General features: G+C 34.1%; 1 non-coding gene across 1 annotated transcript; it reads left to right on the top strand.

Annotated features, from left to right (window-relative positions):
* The first annotated feature begins 13,098 nt into the window (after positions 1-13,098).
* LOC143648975 (U6 spliceosomal RNA) lies at positions 13,099-13,205 on the top strand. Its single transcript, XR_013158867.1, has one exon. It is a non-coding gene; the product is annotated as a U6 spliceosomal RNA (small nuclear RNA).
* Positions 13,206-19,053: the final 5,848 nt, after the last annotated feature.

Raw genomic sequence — 19,053 nt, forward strand, 5'->3', positions numbered from 1 at the left:
TTACGTATTTTCTCTTCCGGTATTAGGATCATTCATTAATTGACATTCTCTCTCTCTTTTTTTTCAATTGAGATAACATATACATGATCTAAAATTTTTCATATCAACTACCCACAATCATACAGTTCTGTGGCATTAATCACATTCACAGTATTGTGCTACCATCATCACTGTCCATTACCAAAACATTTCCCTCACCCCAAAAAAGAAACCCTGCTCCTATTTTCTGTTAACTTCCCCTTCCTCTCCCTAAGCCCTCCCCCCATATCCTGTACTTTGCTTTCTGTCTGTGTGAGTTTGCATATTCTAGCTATTTCATATAAACAGAATAATATAATATCCGTTTGTTTTTGATCAACAATAATGTAGAAATTTTGCATATAAGCTGTGAATGCCCCATATTCAACCAGAAATTTTTGTAATATTCAGTAATAATCATTGCACAGGTGATTCAGAATAATGAAATATTAAGAGGGCAAACTCCAGAAACAGAGAGACTGGGTTTTGACTCCTAACTTTTATATTTAATAATTATATAACTTTGGACAACTGACCTTACATTCTTCAATCTTTCCTTTTCCTTTCTATAACATTAAAAAAATAATCCCACTAACACTGAAGAATCCACTTTAAGATGAAATGAGGGAAAACATAGGACAGTGTTGGGCTCATAGTGTTCGCCATTAAACAGTAGCCTTTGGCGTTTACATTTGTCCTTGGGTGACATGCAGTTTGTAAGGTATTTGTGGCCCTTCTATCAGAGGACAAAAGTGTGCTCCACTCATTGTGGCAAATGATCATACCCGGGGTCTGTATTTTTGAGCCACTAAAGTTTAAAAGTGCTGTTAGCTGGTGAAAATTAATATTTCTCTATCTTGATATTTTAACCCACATGAAATACAAGGATAAGTTAATTCACGTCTTATTTTTTTCTTATGTAGAACACTTTTGGAAATATTAATGCATCTGTATAACATGGCTAGAACTTCAAATTCCCGACTTGTGTTAATATGAATAACAAATTATCTGTACTGAATTGAGAAAATATTCTTAAACATAGAAAAATAGATACAATAAAACAGTGAACACAACTATTTCAAATCTCTAATTTTAAATGATAGAATACCAAATTAAAGGAAAAAAGGACAATGATAAAAATGGGTAACTAAGGAGCATGAAATATTCATAAATTTATTCAGGAGGGACTGACATTTATTCAATGTAAAAACATCAATCCATGAAACAACTGCTAGTCTGAGTGTATTAAGCAATAACAGTTATTGTTCTAAATAGTAATGGATTTTTCATGTTCTTGGTTCGAATAAAATGTGGTTTGAATAATAAAATTCTAACTCAAAAAAAGGAAGAGCGGCTAGGACCTTTTTCTTATAGACTCATGAAATCTACTGTGAAAACCTATAGGACAGGCTAAATAAATAAATAAAACAAAATCAGTTTAATCTATACAGCCCTGTTTCACGAAAAGAGGAAAGAGAAAAATTGCCGAAGAAATCCCAAATATAAAGCACATTTGATAAGGCAAAAGATATTAAAATGAAAAAAAAAAAAGTCCCATAGCTCCAAAACACTGAAGTAATAAGTACAAACGGTAAAGGGGATTTCTTAGTCAAAACAGGATCCCAAAACCACAAAGACAACAAAAACTAAGTAAAATCTTTAGAAGCTTTGGCATGTCTATCTTTCTAGAATCTAATCTAAATCCATTTTAAAATTGAACACTTATGCAGTCCTTGTCTATGTTAACAGCACTTAGCTCAAAATTCTTCCTTTGGTAGTAGAAATCTTCACTTCGTTTATACAAGGAATTTTACGGAAAACAACCAGCATTTGGATGCCCTTTACTGTTTTCAAATAGTCTAAAACATTCTTTTTTTTTCTTTTTTCTGCATGAGGAGGCACCAGGAATCAAACTCGGGTCCCCAGCATGGCAGGTGAGAACTCTGCCATTGCACCACTATTGCCTACCCTAAAACATTCATTTTATGAACAGAAAATTAAACCGCATAACTGCTAAAATGATTCCTATTACACATGTTTTAAGGATTCAAATAGCTCCTGTCATATATAGTAAAATAAGAAATAAAAAAGGAAAATAAGAACGCTTCAAAAGTTTTAATGAATACATTGTATTTTGGCTTAAAATAATATTAGATTAAGTATTTTCTCTGTGAATTTTTTTCAGGTATTTATTGATCCCCTATTATATGATGTGAACTTATGTATGTCCTTATGTTTAATGAAATTCTAACAGCAGGGATAAAAAGCACACAATCATTTCAATACTGTGCAACGAGTTATAAAGAGTGATATGTCCAAAATTCAATAATAGAACAGAGAAGGAAGGTGATTTGAAGGAACTTCCAGTGGAAAGGAAAGGGATGAACATTTTAGGTCAAGGGACTAGAAAGAGATAATTGCTTTCACTAGTGTGAAAGCAATTTATTGATAGAGCTTGAGAACTAAATATAATTGCTAATCCTGTAACACTTCTCTGGGGAAGGGGGAATCTCCACCTTTGCTCTTGAATAAAGATTATTAAGAAAATAAGAGATCAAGACGGGACCAATCCCCTGTTTTTCCTTTAAAGTCAGAAGTTTTTTAAAGTTTCCTGATACCCTAAAGTGATGAGAACAAAATGTATCCAAGCTCCAGTTATAAACTCTAATAATCAAGTTGAAATAAGGCATAAAGACCAGCGATGCTTAGAGCTTTTGCATGTGGAGAATCTGGAAGACTGGATGTCCTCAGAGGAATTCCTGTGGACACATTTTGAACAATGTGTCAGTGTCACTATGCTACTGCCCTTGATGCTCTCTTGTCAGTCCATCAGCCCCTCCTCTTTTTGTCCAATAACATCTATTTCCCCCTGGATCTTAAACTATTCTCTTCTTCAGTCATTTGTTCCTTCTGTCAGGAGTTTAGTGATATTGACAGATGCACCGTGTTATCAGAGGAATGGTATGCACATTAAATGCATCAATCCCAGTATGGGGAGAAAATGTGGAGGAAGGGATAGGCTATACCTCTTTTGGGATAATGTATTCCATCAACCTAAGCTGGCAATTCCTAAACTGAGTTCCGTGAGATCATAGCTTTGTGTACATTGTCATATTTTCAAATATGAACAGAAGGGGGAAAAAAGCCTATTTTTATACCGAAGCTTATCCCAAATTGTATACCCCTTTTAGAAACAGTGTCATTCTTGGTGAATTCAAAGATATGGCCTGAAAAATCACCTGATGGACTAACCTGTTACTTTTATTTATTGATACGATAGCAGCATTTACAAACTAACTTGGTAATGCACATTGAAACGAAAAGTAGGAGCCTGTGCTTTTCAAATTGTATCAGAAATAGAAAGGACAAAATAGTCTAGTTCAATGCGACACAGCTTGTTTCTAAAGATTAAAAGAGCCAAATAAAATGAATGTCTGAATGATTTTAGAGGTACCCAAAATGTGCCATTCTAATTTTACCCACCGCTACAAAATATTTGTATAAATATTTTATGTTATGCTGTAATATACATAAACTTCATAGTGATATATATGATGCCTTATCTGATTTTTCAACATCATGCCTAATATTAAGCTATATGTGATGAAGATATATAGTAATATACTCATTTAAATAGTGGGACTTTTAAACATATTATTATACCTGAAAGTAAAATGAAGAAACTTTATTTTCATTACCTTGCACATAAAAATAAAAAGATACTGTTATTTCATTGTGTTGTAAAATATGAATCATGACTAAAATGAGATGCTTATTTTGGCTAGGGATATATGCATGACATCATTTTTACATCAACTTTAACTGATGTGTTCATGCTACCTCATGACTTCTGCAAATATTTTGGTATGTGCTGGTTTCAATCTGCTACATACCATGGAAAAGCCTATGTTCCTTTAATCCACCCCTGTGGATACAGACCTATTGTGGCTGGAACTTTTTGCTTAAATTGTTTCCATGGAGATGTGACCCAGCCCATTCAGTGTGGTTCTTAATTCCCTTGCTGGATTCCTTGATAAGAGGATAAAAAGCAGAGAGGTATTTTGGAGGGAGCTCGGAGAAGCTAAGAGAGAAAATGCCCACAGAAGCTCAGACACATTTTGGCGAAAAGGACCAGCAGACATCACCATGCACCATTCCATGTGACAGAGGAACCCCAGATGTCAGCAGCCTTTCCTCACAATAGATATCTTCCTCTTGATGCCTTAATTTGGACATTTTCATGGCTTTAGAACGCAGATTTGTAACCTAATACAACCTCATTGAAAAGTGAACACATTGCTGGTATATTGCAGATATAAGAGCTTTAGCTTTTATTATTATTATTATTATTATTCATAATAATAAGAATTATTATTCATAATTATTCTTAAAAAGTTCCAAGACCCTAGGTTCATTTCCCAGTGCCTGCCCAGGCCAAAAAAAAAGAGTTCCAAGATCCAAAGTTCGAAAACCTCTATTCTGAGCAGGCAGAACACTCTGTATAATCCTCTAGCAAATGTCAGTAAAATGCTTAACTATTACTCAATACTTAACTGGATGGCACCTTTTCTGATATTTTCAACAGGAATTTTAAAAAACATTTCACTGAAACCACCAGGCACCACAAATGGAGTCTAACTGCCATAATAATTTTGACATTTAAAAATTTTTGCTATTTAGTTAAGAATTAGTAAACTACACCTAGAAAAAAATAGCATTTAGCAATATTTAAACCCAATACCAATCCATAATTAAGAGAAGAAAATTAAACTTCCCCCCAAATAAATTGTATTTCTTAATAGTTAATAAACTATATCTCAATATAGGAGATGATTATATTTATGCATATTAAAACAGTGTTGTTAGGGGTTTGTACCATTTGAAAGAAACATCTGTGTGTGTTGGTGCGTGTATATGATCACCTGAGATCAATTACCTGAAGTGGATCTTAAAGGCTGAACCTGGCCTTTACAGCTGTTTGAGAATCCTGTCTAGATCTTACCAGAACATGATTCAGGCCAGCCAGCTAACTAACTGTTCTGAATCTCAACTTCCATATTTGTAAATACCCATTTTATGGAGCTATTATATTAGTAATAGCATGGAATTTGCTTGGCATATTGTTAAGTCCTCAATTAATGATGATTATTATAATAATTGCTCATAATACTGTTTTTATTCCCTGGGGGAGTTTCAGGTTTAAACTGTGCTGCCTAAATACAATCTTGGAATTCTTGTTCCTAACCTTGGTTCTCTACTGGGAAATGTAAAACGCCATGGCATTCATGAACTATTTCCTTCAAGCCTGTGGCAGAGATAACTTACTGCTAGGCTGACCAAGTTTGCTCAGCACTGAAGATTTTCCCAGGAGGCAATATTTTCTAAGCTAAATCTGGGAAAGTCTAGGATGGTTGGTTGCCCTACAGTGACCATCCAAGTTTTGTTCTCCACGTCCACAACTGCTTATTAGCCTGAAACTACATTTCCTAGTCACATTATAACTAAGTAGGTTCATGTGATTAGTTCCGTCAGGTGAAAGGTGGAGCCAATGTATCTTTCCAGCACTCTTTCCATGTACCGGCTGATGATAACAAGAGATGTGGTTACCTTAAAGTCACAAGATCACTGAACTATAGGATGGAGCATATCTGGGTTCCAGAATAACTGTTCGGATGAGAACTTACTATGGCTCATCAGATTGTGAAATGAACAAGAAATGAACTTCATTGTGTTAAATCACTGAGATTTTAGAGTTGTTTGCTATGTCAGTGAATAGTAATTAAAAGGCAGAGCTTATTTTTGGAAGCAAATGTAATTTGTCACTTGTTCTTGTCATAAGAGATGGCACACATGGCAGTTACAGAAGGACCAGTTTTCAGTAACGATATGTTGTTCTAAGAAAATTCCCCCCAACAACTTGAAATTGCCCAGTTTTATTTCATGCGTCAATAGCCTTAAAAGTCAAATATTGTTAGTACCTCCATTTAAGAAAATGCAACTAAGCTTTAAAATGTTCACTTGTTTTGCCCTGAATTGTAAAATGATAAATGTTAAATGCAAGAATGAACTCGTGTTCATGTTCTTCCATTAAGATGGTTCCTTTATACATCTTATAATTACACGTACACACACACACTCACACATACACACCCCAAAGCATTAACCATAGTTACAATATTTAGATATTCTTTCCTGGTTAAAATGTCTGTTACTGTCCCCTAGAAACTGTCAGGAATTCCAAAAACTGAATAGAGACTCTGGAAAATCCTTTATGTAATAAAATAGAGCCATACTGATGATGTGCCTTGACCACACATTAAGAGGCTCTTTTTGGTTCTGATTTTCTGTTCTGATTCTGATTGTCTTCCAAGCATCTTTAACTTGGGTAATAGTAACAAAATAAAAGCCTCAAGTTAAATAACCTAACTATTCTCTTCCTGCACATCATGGAAATGAACCTGAAGTTTAAACAAAATAATACTGCATTGAAAAACAAGAGTTGCCGGGAGGTTCAGTGGTAGAATGCTCACCTTCTATGTGGGAGACACCTGGGTTCAGTTCCTCGACCATGCCCCCCCCCCCAAAAAAAAGCAAGAGTTCCTTTTACAGGAAACTTTATTATGTTCTTAAATTTTTAAGAGTGATAACTGTTGTGGCAATAAAAGTTTTGGGGATTTGTTTGTTGTTTTTCTTTATATCAAGTCATAGTAAGAAAAACTGTGTAGAAAATTGGCCTATAGAATTTCATGGAAATAAAAGTGAGAAAAATATGGATTCTAACATGGATGTTTAAAAATGTTATTTAGGTGCACAGGTGGTTCAGTGGTAGAATGTAAGCCTTCCATGTGGGAGACCCCTGTTTGATTTCTGGACCATGCACCACCACGCCCCCCCACAAAAAAATGAACATCTAGCAAAATTACATTAGGATAAAATTATTTTTTCTATTCCTGAAATGAGAATTCATTTGGGGAAAAATCTTATTTTAGCACAATTTAAGTGTGAAGCGGAAACAATCCTACAGCATAACACAAGATCAGATCAAAGTTTCAACCTCATTTAAAAGTACCTTGAATTGGGAATATTGTCAACATTTCCATACTGATCAGGTTCTGGTGTCAACTTGGTCAGGTGCTGTGCCCAGTCGTCTGGTCAGGCAAACACTGGCCTGACCATTGCCGCAAAGATATTTCATGGCTGGTTGATAAACCAGAAGGCTGGTGTAATATAAATCATCAGTCAGTTGATTGCAGCTGTGACTGATTACATCTGCGATCACTCAAGGGTGTGTCTCCCACAAACGAAATAATCCCTTAGTTGGAGACAATTAAGTCTCCAACCTAATTGTCTTAATGGAAGTAAAGAGACTTTTTTCCACTGCTTTTTCGGCTCCCCAGACACTTCTGCAGAGTTCATCAAGACCCTTCCTCAGAACTGCCAGCCTCATAGACTATCTTAAAGATTTTGGACTCTTCCATTCCCACAGTTGCATGAGACACCTTTATAAATCTCATATTTACAGTTATTTCCTGTTGGTTCTGTTTCTCTCAAGAACCCTGTGCCAATACCCATACCTTCTACCACTGTTTTTCTTCTCAAAAGAAATTCAAAGTAATTTCCACTCTAAAAGCTCCATATGCTATCATATTATTTCTCCTTTTCACCTACAATTCTTGAAAGAGTGGTGTTTCCATGAATTTGGTAGACTCAGTAGTTACTCATTTTTTTTTTAATATCATGTACTCTATCTTCTTCCTTTATCAATCCTTGCTTCCTGTTTTACCTGTTTTCTAATCATTCGATCTGGTGACCTTTACTTCATTTATCCACCTCCTAAAATTATCTTTAGTATCTGAAATTGCTGAAAACCTGCCTCTATAAATGCCTTGGATCTTAGGATATATCAAATAACTTACTTGTTCTCTGAATGTTTCATCTCAATTTTTGGTGGATCATATTTCCTACAACCGTCTTCATATTTAGATTTTTCTTAAAACTGCCTCTCCATGCTGTGTGCCCTTTCATCACAGAATTTTACTCATTTCCATTCCTACTTCCCTTCTTTTCCACTCTACCAAAATTGTGGGTTTTGGCTATAGTTTCAAGTTTCCCTGAGATACACACTGGCGGGTAGATTTTTATTTGTGTTTAAATTGTATAAAAGAGGACGTATGGAATCCTCTACCTGCTGGGTGAAAATTCAAATTCATAATCCCACCCTTTAAACCCAACTGTCTTCTAACATCACTTTTCTCTGATTGTCCCAGTTGTTTAGATTTGTTTGAGATTCATTTTTACTTATCTTCACTTACTCTTTGGTACTCATGCTTGCAATTAGTAGCCTCACAGATCCCTAACATCAGCTTCCTTCTTCCAATTCCCACTAGAATCACTCTAGATTAGCCATCATTGTACTGTACCTATGATATAGGGAGAAATCTGCTCTTCTTATTGTAACTTTACACCCTTGTGAATTGTATTCTTTGTCTACCGAAACTTCACAGATGTTTTGCTATTACAATGCATTCAAATATATGCTCCTAGATTAATCCAAGCATAGATTTGGTCCTGTTTCTCCCATGTTGAAAATGAATCTCCATTTCATCTCAGATTAAGTATTAACTCCTTGGACTAGCATTTAAAACCATTATCAGAACTCAGTAACGATTCCTATATAAAGATATCACCCCTAACGCCTTAAGGTCCAGCCAAACAAAAAAAGTTTACATTATCCAAATATGCTCTATGCCTATCAACTCCTGCTGATTCTACACCAACCACCTGGAATGCTCCATTCTAGTTCCCTTAGGACACTTATTTTGTATCAATCAAATAGTGAAATTGTCTGTGAATAGCTTTTTCCCAGATGAGAATCCAGATTATATGTTGGCAAACATCATCTTAATCATTTTGTATACCTTAAGTGCTTTGCATAATACCTTGCACACAACACTTTCCCCCCCAAAAAAGTTCACTGAAGGTCATTCAAAATAAGATGTCATTTTAGAAATACCAAGTGCCTACATATATATATGCTTGAGAATATACGTGGGACAGATTGGGATACAGTAAGGCTTAAATGGAGTTTGATAATCAGGAGGAAAGTTCATTCTGAAAAAAGTATCTTATGATTAAATTAAAAGTTTTTAGCTAGTTAAAAAACAAGAAAATATAAATTCAGTAAATTATTACTTGTCAAATTAGTTTTCAACAGTATCGTGGATTTCCAATGCACTGTTCAACAATAGTACCTAACTTCTAGACAGCTTTTTGTTTGTTTAATAACACAAGTTTAAAAGTTCCCTAAAATACTATATACGATTGCTTGTGTGTGCTTATAAATAAACATAAAAAGATAATGCCCTAAATAAAATGTAAAATTTTTGGAAGTTTTGATGTTTCATAAAACCAAAAATGTACTAAAATATTATCAAATTGTAACATTTCTCTACCAGTTAAGTTGGAAGATAATCTTGGCTTTAGGAGAAGTAAATGTAAAAAGGAAATACAATGTGATAGAGGGGCTCCAAGATGACTCCTGGTTTTCATATTCTAATGTAATCCTCTCTCGAATTATCCCAGGGTTATTTTACTAGACCAATAGCATACAGAAGTATTGATGGTATGTCATTCCTTAGATTAAGTTTAAAAAGACAGTGATTTCCATTTTAGCCACTCTCTTACGTTCATTCTATCTATCTATCTATCATCTATCTATCGTCTACCATCTATCAATCATCTATCAATCATCTTTCATCTGTCAATCATCTTTCATCTGTCAATCATCTATCTCTATCTCATCTCTCTCCCTCTGGTCTCACAGTCTGGGGAAGCAGTGCGCTATATTGTCAGCAGCAATCTGAGAAGCTTTCATGACTAAGAATTGAAGCCTCCCGCCAAAAGCCTCTGAAGAGCTGAGCCTATGGAGAAATGAAACCTGTCACCATGTGTTTCGAAGCAGCTTCCCCAGCTCCAGTTGAACCCTGAAATGACTGCAGTCCCTGGTGACAACTAGACTGGTACCTTGTGAGAGCTTCTGTGCCAAAACCAGCTAGCTGCTAGATCCTTGACCCTCAAAATGTGTGTGACGAAGTAGATGTTTGCTGTTTTAAACTGCTAAACTCTGGGGTAATTTATTATGCAGCATTAGATAATGAAATGTAAAAATGTGTATCTTAAAAATGATGTTTTATTTGACTAGAGTTTTTATTGACTACATTAGTGAAGTGTCCTCAAAATAAATATTTCTAATACAAGAATTTAGATTCCATTTATTATTGGATTTGGGAGTGGATTGGATTATCATTGGATTCTGCTAACAAATCTCTACTTCCAAACATTAGGTTTCTCTAAACATTACTCCTAAACATTTAGCCTTATAAAACCATAACATCTGAGGATTTTTTCCTTTGAGATAACATTTTTTGAGGACTGTATTCTGTTCCTTTTTTTCTAGTGTTTCTCAAAATAATGATTCCAGGTAAATTCCAATACATAGGTAAAGATCAGCAATATATAATTTTTAGCATCTGTTTGGGCATAGCAGGAAAGAACTACAGGTCATACAAATAAAATAAAATAGAATCTTCCTCACAGATCCTTTTGTTGTGTTTTCTTGAGCCCAGTTTTTGGATCTGCTTCAGGCCAAAGAAAAATTATAGCCTTTTCCAAGATTCTACGAATCTTATATTTTCCTTGTCAGTATGAGTTATAGATGTCCTAGGTCAGATCATAGAATAAAACAAAAGGCATATATTATAAAACATTTTTATGTAGATAAGCATTGCTTTATATATATATATATGAATTTGTTATATATAATAATCTTTTCTTTTTTATAAATCTACATCTTCATTAGAAGAAAGCCAAAGCCTTCATATTATCTCCATACTTTATGTAAACACATAAAATGTTGAAATGTTTGTGTATTTCTTAATATTGAAAACAAAATGAATTCTTTAAGTATTGTAGAATGTTTCATGCTACCTACTGTTTTATTTTAAATAAACACAGGTCTCTTGCATGTTGTAAATAAGGATTACTTGTTATAAAGAAATTAGACATCATACATGCTATTTTATATCGTAAGTGAATGAAAATTTTAATAAGCAACTGAAAACAAAATGTGAACAATTGAGGATTGTCAATATTTCAGAAACAAAATTTGGATCATACTGAAACTGCAGCATTTGTACAAATTTTAAACTGCCACAGGAAGAGAATACCTTTTTGTAAAAGAGTCAAACACAAGATGAGCACACTGGAAAAGCTTTCAAATTTACCATACAAAGAGATACCCCATTATGTCGTCAAAGTATCCATCAGCCATAGTCATTTTTTGAAAGTTGACTGTAACAAAGATAGAGGAGCAATGCCTCAAGATTTTATGCTTGGCATCCAAACTGTCCATAATTAAATCATGTCTTAATATGATTTTATATTTCTTTCTTTAAACTATCAAGAAATACAGGCCTTTTTGCCATTAAATCTCAGCAGCTTAACTCTTCTCTTTATTAGCATTTAACTCAAGTTTCTGAATCATTAGTTTAATATTATCCAGCTGAATATATTCTACATGTCACCAGAGTATTTCTGCTCCAAACAGCAAACATGTGTCAAGTTTCCACACATTTAAAATTCTCTGTACTCTTCTGATAGTCAGAAGATTGCAAAATTCTAGTTATTCTTTGGAAAACAAACATACACTTTACGTTTTTGGTTTGTGTTTTGCATATGCTACTTAAAAATAGAATAATAAATTCTACAACATGTAACAGAATCAATATGTTAATATCTTCACAAAATCTTGCAATTATTTTTAATACGATACATTTGATATCACATTCAAGAAAGTTAACCTTATTCCATAATTAATTCTGAAGTGTGTGCAGTAAATGATTTCCTATCTAAATGCTGCAATAGCAAATCATAGATGAACACTGTACCTGAATAAACAAAAATGCATTATTTAAATAAAGCTCCTGGCTAAGTGATGCAAGAAACAAAGAGATGAGTTGATGTATGGACCTTATATTGCCTATAGTGATAAATAAATTAAGTAGATTAGTTACTATAATACAGGCTAGAATATGAGTACTAAATAAGCCACAGGCAAATTGATTTGAGAAAATTGAAGAAGGAGACAGTTTCAAGAAGTTTGCAGAAAAATCCCCAAATTATTGTTACAATATCCATTGCAATATTAATTAGCTAAGGAGCAAAAATGTACTAATAAGATACGCCTGACAGTCCTTAAATACTAGCCATGGCAAGGGAGAAACAAGAACAGGTCAAATTAAAACCGAGGGCAAAAAGGTCTTAAATTTGCTGTAATGATTTTCTTTTTTAGTTTTTGTTTACAATTTGAACGGCAAATTTAATGTCAAGGACTGGTAGAGTACTAAGTGCTTGGAAGCCAGGAGTTTGGAGATTATTTTATTTCAGCTTCAGTGTCAGTAATATAATCTGGGAACGTTAGAGGTAGAATTGCTCTTAGCCCTTTACACAATTTCAGATGGCTTAACTTATTCTGTTCATCTTATACTGCCTGTAACTGTGTATAATAAAATACAGTTCTTTGATATTTATGGACCATACATCTATTTATTGTATTAATCATTTTCTTAGGTTTGTTTTTCTTGTTATTCTGTTTCATTGGTTTAACCTCAGATTTTATGCTATCTTCATATAGGTTTTCAAACTTTTGGTAGGGGGGAAGAGTATTCTTGAATCTCTAATGCAACATATTGGGATATTGAATGGTTTTAATAAAATTTCTACTTACTGTTCAATGTTCCCTAAATTTGGACAATTTTTATATTTAAAACTGCTGTCAGTTATTTTCCTTAAAATCTCTATGCATCTTCCAATTACCAACATTATGAGGGGCTTTTGCAAAAAATATGATTGTTAGTTTTCTTTTATTAAAGGTCATCCATTCACTTTATGACTTTCCAGCAGGTTGAAGTAATTAATATAATATCATTTCATGTTATTTTATCTGATCATGAAGTTTATATTATAAAATTGGTCATTACCAAGGACCAAGACTTTGTATTTATTTAAAAATAAAAAAAAACAGTGCTTGCTTCAGCAACACATATACAAAAATTGGAACGATACAGAGAAAATTAGCATGGGCCTTGTACAGGGATGACACGCAAATTTATGAAGCGTTCCATATCAAAACAAAAAAATAAAATGATTATAATCAATGACATCTAGCACAGTCTTTTTTAACTTATGAAGATGAGAGTGGTTTCGGTGAATTATCCTAAATTGCATATTAGGTAGTTGCGATACTGGAATTGGATCCCAGGACTTCTGATTCTTATAGAATTGTAACATATACGTATTAATAAATCAAAATGTGTTTTCATTTCTGTCTTCCACTCCTTTTCTCTCACTCACAGATTACTCATATATTATTCCCTATTAATATTTTGAGTCACTGCTATACTTTCGATTCTGAGTCCGTAGGCGGAGGAACAAAAATACCAAAGAAGTGGAGCACTACATACCGGAAGAAATGCTAAAAGTTGGGAGGAAAATTAAGTCCCTCTCATTCTCAAACCCTCCAATGATCCACAAATTAAAACTAAGCCCTGCATTAAAACATCCCTGACATCCAGGGTGATTCTCTCACCGTAAGTACTCTAGGAGTTGTGTCAATTACCCAAGTAACAAAATTTCATGCCCAGCAATGAAAACGTGAACTATAGACATCCCAAGACCAAATTTCACCATCTTTATATTTTTGTTTCCCCCGACCCTTTCTATATTATTTTCTTTGTACTTTTTCTTGCTTCCCTCCCTCTAAAATGAAGAGTACAGATTTCATTTGCTATTCCCTCAACTGGGATAATCACCATTCTAAAAGTACAACGATGGGCAACAAGAGTCCCAAGCCTGCTTTTCTTGACACCTTTGGGGAAAAAATAACCAAAAAGATTCCACGTACTAGGTCAAAAAACACTTTGTATTTAAAAAGAAAAAATAAAACCCTCTTCTGCAATTCTTTTATTACCTTCTTCAGCTCTGGAAGTCAATTTATGGTTTCTCTTTCTTTCGTTGCTGCTTTTGTGAATATTCTCCTTTTATTTTGTCCTTGGATTTCTACTTCTGTCTCTTCTCTGCTCCTATTGTCTATATTTTTTGCTCATCACTATTATAATAAAGAGTAGATCCTGAAGACTTTCGAGTCAAGTTTAAAACTTTTCAAGCACTAAGACTTCAACAATAAGTAGCCTCGGCTTGCAACTTAACAAGAAGCATTCTGACAATTAACACTAAGTCATGGAAAGTTATATGCAAAATGCCAGATTAAGACAACATCAAACTGAGAAACTGAATTGGTGTGTTGCCATCACTAGACCATAACTGTCTGGGAATAAAGTGGATATGCTCTCTTTCACATCTACATTTTCAAAATAAAATAAAAACAAAGTGTACTTTTTTATAATATATACAAGCAATAGGAAAAAAAAAAATAGCACATGAATACTTAGCTAGGAATTAGTTAAGAGGTCCCCGACCTCATGCTATCATTGGCAATCTTACAGAAGTAAATTGTGCAGTTGGTGCCATCTATGAACAAAATTTGCATGTACTGATGACAGCATTTTAGGTAGTTGTACCAGCTGATCTCAGAGGTATTGATTCTTGCCAGACCCAGTTAATCCTTTCAATCATTTAGACTGGAGTATTTACCCATTCTGAAATCTCCTGGAATATCCAACTCAACATCCAAATTCCTAGAAATTCTGCATTTCAATTAGCTCTTCTGTCAAGGCCAGGTAGACAAGTGGCGCCTCCAGGCCCTTCCTGTCTCTTCCTGTGTTTATTAATACCAGAAGCACTTTACTAATAGGAAGCCCATCATTTTACTCTCACAATATTAATAACTTTGAAGATGACCCAATGAATACCAAACTTGCTAGGTTTCCATAGGAAGCACTGACAAATTGACAGCTTTCTCTCCAGACAAAGATTTAAGAGCTATCAAAACACATAAGGGTATTTTTTTGTATTTTACTTTTACTTGCTATTTTTTAATTTTTATTGCTATTCTTTATTTTCTCTAATAATTTCTAACATTATTTTAGTATCCATTTAAGAGGTTAACTTCTTGGACAAACTTAAACTCTATATCCTCTTTTTTTTTTTCTTTTTTGGCATGGGCAGGCCCCAGGAATCGAACCTGTGTCTCCAGCATGGTAGGCGAGAATTCTGTCTGCTGAGCCACCGCGGCCCACCCTCTATGTCTTTTTAACAACTCCACTCTAGTTTTAATACATTAAAATTTAATGATTTTGTATGTCTCTATGGCCCACTCATTGCCTGAGAAACTTTGGACCTTGATCCTAATAGGGCCTTTTGTCTGTTTTTGTAAGCAAAAATTTTTGGAACACAATTACACACATTTGTTTACATATTGTCTCTGTTCACTTTTGTGCAAAATCAGCAGAGTTGTGTAGTTGTGACAGAGTCCGTATGGCTCACAAGCCTATTTACTTATAATCTGATTTCTTACAGGAACCAGTTTTCAAATCTCTGCACTAAACTATGAAATCCTAAATAAAACGACTGCGTCATACTTTTTGTAACCAACCTTGTGTACTACTTTGTTTGAAAATAACAAAAGTTGCTGAATGATTCGATATTCTTGACCCTTTCCTATTTATTAGTAACTTTTACACCCCCCTACTTACAGAAGTTAACTGTCATGACAAAACTGAGTGATTCCAGTAACTCTAATATATAGTTGATATTAATTATATATACAATAAATACATAGTAAAAACGAATTGGATTAAGCTTTCAAAGCTAAGGAACATCTCACTGGACACTAATTGGTCAATGGAAAAACCTTACAGAACAGTCAATGCAAGGATGTATAATGGTCAAGATGAAGTAAGAGAAATAAGGTTACCAATTTCAGAACTATTAGAGGGCATGTGTATTTAAACAAAGGAGAAAAATTAAAATGGTGGCATGAGTGATTTATTTTTTATATATAAAAATATAATTTGTATATTTAGATTTATATAATATCTAGGAAAATATCATCAATACTCAATTTGAATTGCAGCTATGATTATGCATATTAATGTTTATATATATATATGTATATATACATACACATATATATATATATATATAAACCTGGCACTTTATAAACATTACTTCCATACTATAGTGAAGTTAATGAAGCTAAGCATGCTTTTCCTTCCCTACTTCTGTACCCAGCATTATATTATAAAGATGTACCCAGAGACCTAGCTATAGGAACTGCATTCCAAAAAGTTAGGCTTCTATTAATTTCCATTTTTCCCCAAACTAGAATGAATCATATGTCTATTTATGATACAAAGAAAAAAAGTCCAGCCTTGTATTTATTTCTTTTCATATGCCATTAGGAGAAAAGGACTTCTTTTGATTTTTTCCTTCAGGTTTGCAGACAATCTCTCTGACAGTGAATGTGATCTAAGGTTGTCTGCCTCAAACAGCCAATGTAGCTTCCAAAGTGCTTTCCCCACTGGGCACATACAAAATATGCCCTTTGATTATAATCTTCAGCCTCCTTCTCTAAGGGTGTTTCTGCCCATAACTCTTTCAGATTCAAAGTCAGCTCTAAGTTTTTTTTGAAGTGAAGAGTATTCCTAAAGCTTCACGCAAGGTTGATCTGCTGGCTGCTTCTATTTCTCAGCTGTCCAGCTATGCCACATTGTTTGTATCTGTGTTTCAATAAAGTCTTAAAAGCATTCCTTTTCCTGTGACTATTTGCAATTACTGTTTCTGGCCATACATCTATACATACTAGTAGGAGAGCATTTATTCTGGTATTTAGTAACAGCACTGCAAATCGAATCAATATTAGACTCCCACTCAATTATAATCCCAGAAGAAAATAAGTTGAACAGTAAAATCATAATTGCATCCGTTTAAGTTGAGAAACTAAAAATGTGTTCTGAAACCACTCAGAGTTGGTATTTGAAAAATAAAACATACAATGACCCTAAGATAGACAGGAAAGTAACATCAACTCACATTTAGGACCTAAACCTAATCAGGTCAATTAAAATCAGATATGTATTAAAAAAGCAAACTTCATATTTTTATTAGATTTTAGAGCCATCTGCTTCCCAGTAAAACAGGTCATTTTATTCCATCTCTGGTCTTCATAGTTACAGGTAATGCTGCTGGCTCATCATTATGAATACCCCAAATTCTGTTATTCTATTTTTGTAGTGTATTTTTCTTTTATCTGTCATATAGTCTGGTCTTCTGTCTCATGGCTTATAGTACAAGCTAATGATATAAAAAGAGAACTTGGGAAACACAGTTTTTTTTTTTTTTCAATCAGTGTAATGAAGTCAAAGTTTTGCTTTCTCCACCTACTGTAGTGAAACTAATGACCATGTGGTTTTCCATTAGCCATGTTCCATGAGGCAAACTATAGCCAGAGGTCCAGCTGCCTCTTTTTATAAATAAAGTTTTATTGGAACTCAGCCATGCCCATTGGCTTATATACTGTCTGTGGCTGCTCTCCTACTACAATGTTGTGTTGAGAAATTGTGACAGGGACAGTAAGGCCAATAGGCCTAAAAATATTTATCATTGGCTTCTTCAATGAAAGTTTATAAATTCCTGATCCAGAATATTAGAATCTGCAGAAATCAGCACAAATCAGAATTTCCATTATCTCTGATTACCAAGGACACTGGAAGTATAATTAGCCCAAATATTTATTTCAGCGACTACAAATTTCCTGCTAACACGGATTTTTTTTTTTTCTCAACTGACACCTTTTCTGAACTTCACACCAGAGCCTCAAGTGCACAATTTCAACTTGGAGGTACCAAGTCACCAAAGTTCCTTGCTTTTCCCAAGCATGTCTTAACTGCCCTCTATCAGTCTTTCAAGTGCCTGCCAGAGAAAGTTTTTGAAAAGATAATATTGATCATGTATAATTTTGCAATGCTAAAAATCCATTAGCACCATCTCCGTATCTTTTAGGATCAAATCAAACTTAACATGACTAAAAATGACCATGATGAGATTAATCAAATTTTGTGTCCAGTTTCTTAATAAACTGGCTACCTCAAATTCCTCGTTTCAGGGCCTTCAGTAGGTTGTTCATTGTCTCAACCTTTGCCTGGCTAAAGACTACTCAGCCAGTTTGGATACTGATCTACCAGAAAAATGTCCTTAATCTACCCTGATCTCTAATCTAGGTTAGAGAGGCACTAAGCGTCTCTGTCATGACATGATCTTACATTGGTAATGTTTATTGACTTATGGAAAAGGCAAGCTTCTTGAGTACAAGGACACTATTTTATGTTTTTAATTTTTGTGTTTTTATGTTTTAAGAACTTGAGACAAAGAATATACTGCTTGAATACTGAATGAATGAAGAGTTCTGAGTCCATTTCAGCTAGAACACAAGAGACTAGCAGAAAACATTTCTAGAAAAAAATGTGTGGAATGAGCCAAAACTACTTTTGTGAAATGTGTGCCAATCATAAAATCTCCTCTGCCTTCTCCCTCTGCAGCCCTTAACTCTAAATAGATTTAGTAATTTTAAAAAGAATATGAATATAATTATACTGGCCAACTGAAAAGAAGTTCCTAACTTCACGTTATCAGTGATCAATGCTTCAGTTATATGGTTTGTTGTGTTACTCCAATACAATTTTGGGGAAGAAGGGCAACTTCTGAAAAAGTTGTGGACTGAAAAGATATTTCACCTTACCGGCAGATATTACTAATACAGTTACTAGAGGCTTCTACTTTTATAACTTAGGAGACATAATTAAACTCTACACATTTAAATGAGGTTATTATCTATATTTTATAGATGAGGTAAATTAAGCCATTTATTTTAAGGCCATAAGGTCGGTTGTAAATGAACAAATACCCATCTCCCTCTCTAGGGCTAATGACTAAAGTTAGGATTGCAATTGTTGCATTTTTTGCAAAAAAAAATAAGAGTTATGTATATAGCAATACAACAAAAATTCCCCAGAAGTTCTT

Source organism: Tamandua tetradactyla, chromosome 10 (assembly GCF_023851605.1).
Source record: "Tamandua tetradactyla isolate mTamTet1 chromosome 10, mTamTet1.pri, whole genome shotgun sequence".
Taxonomy (NCBI): Eukaryota; Metazoa; Chordata; class Mammalia; order Pilosa; family Myrmecophagidae; genus Tamandua; species Tamandua tetradactyla.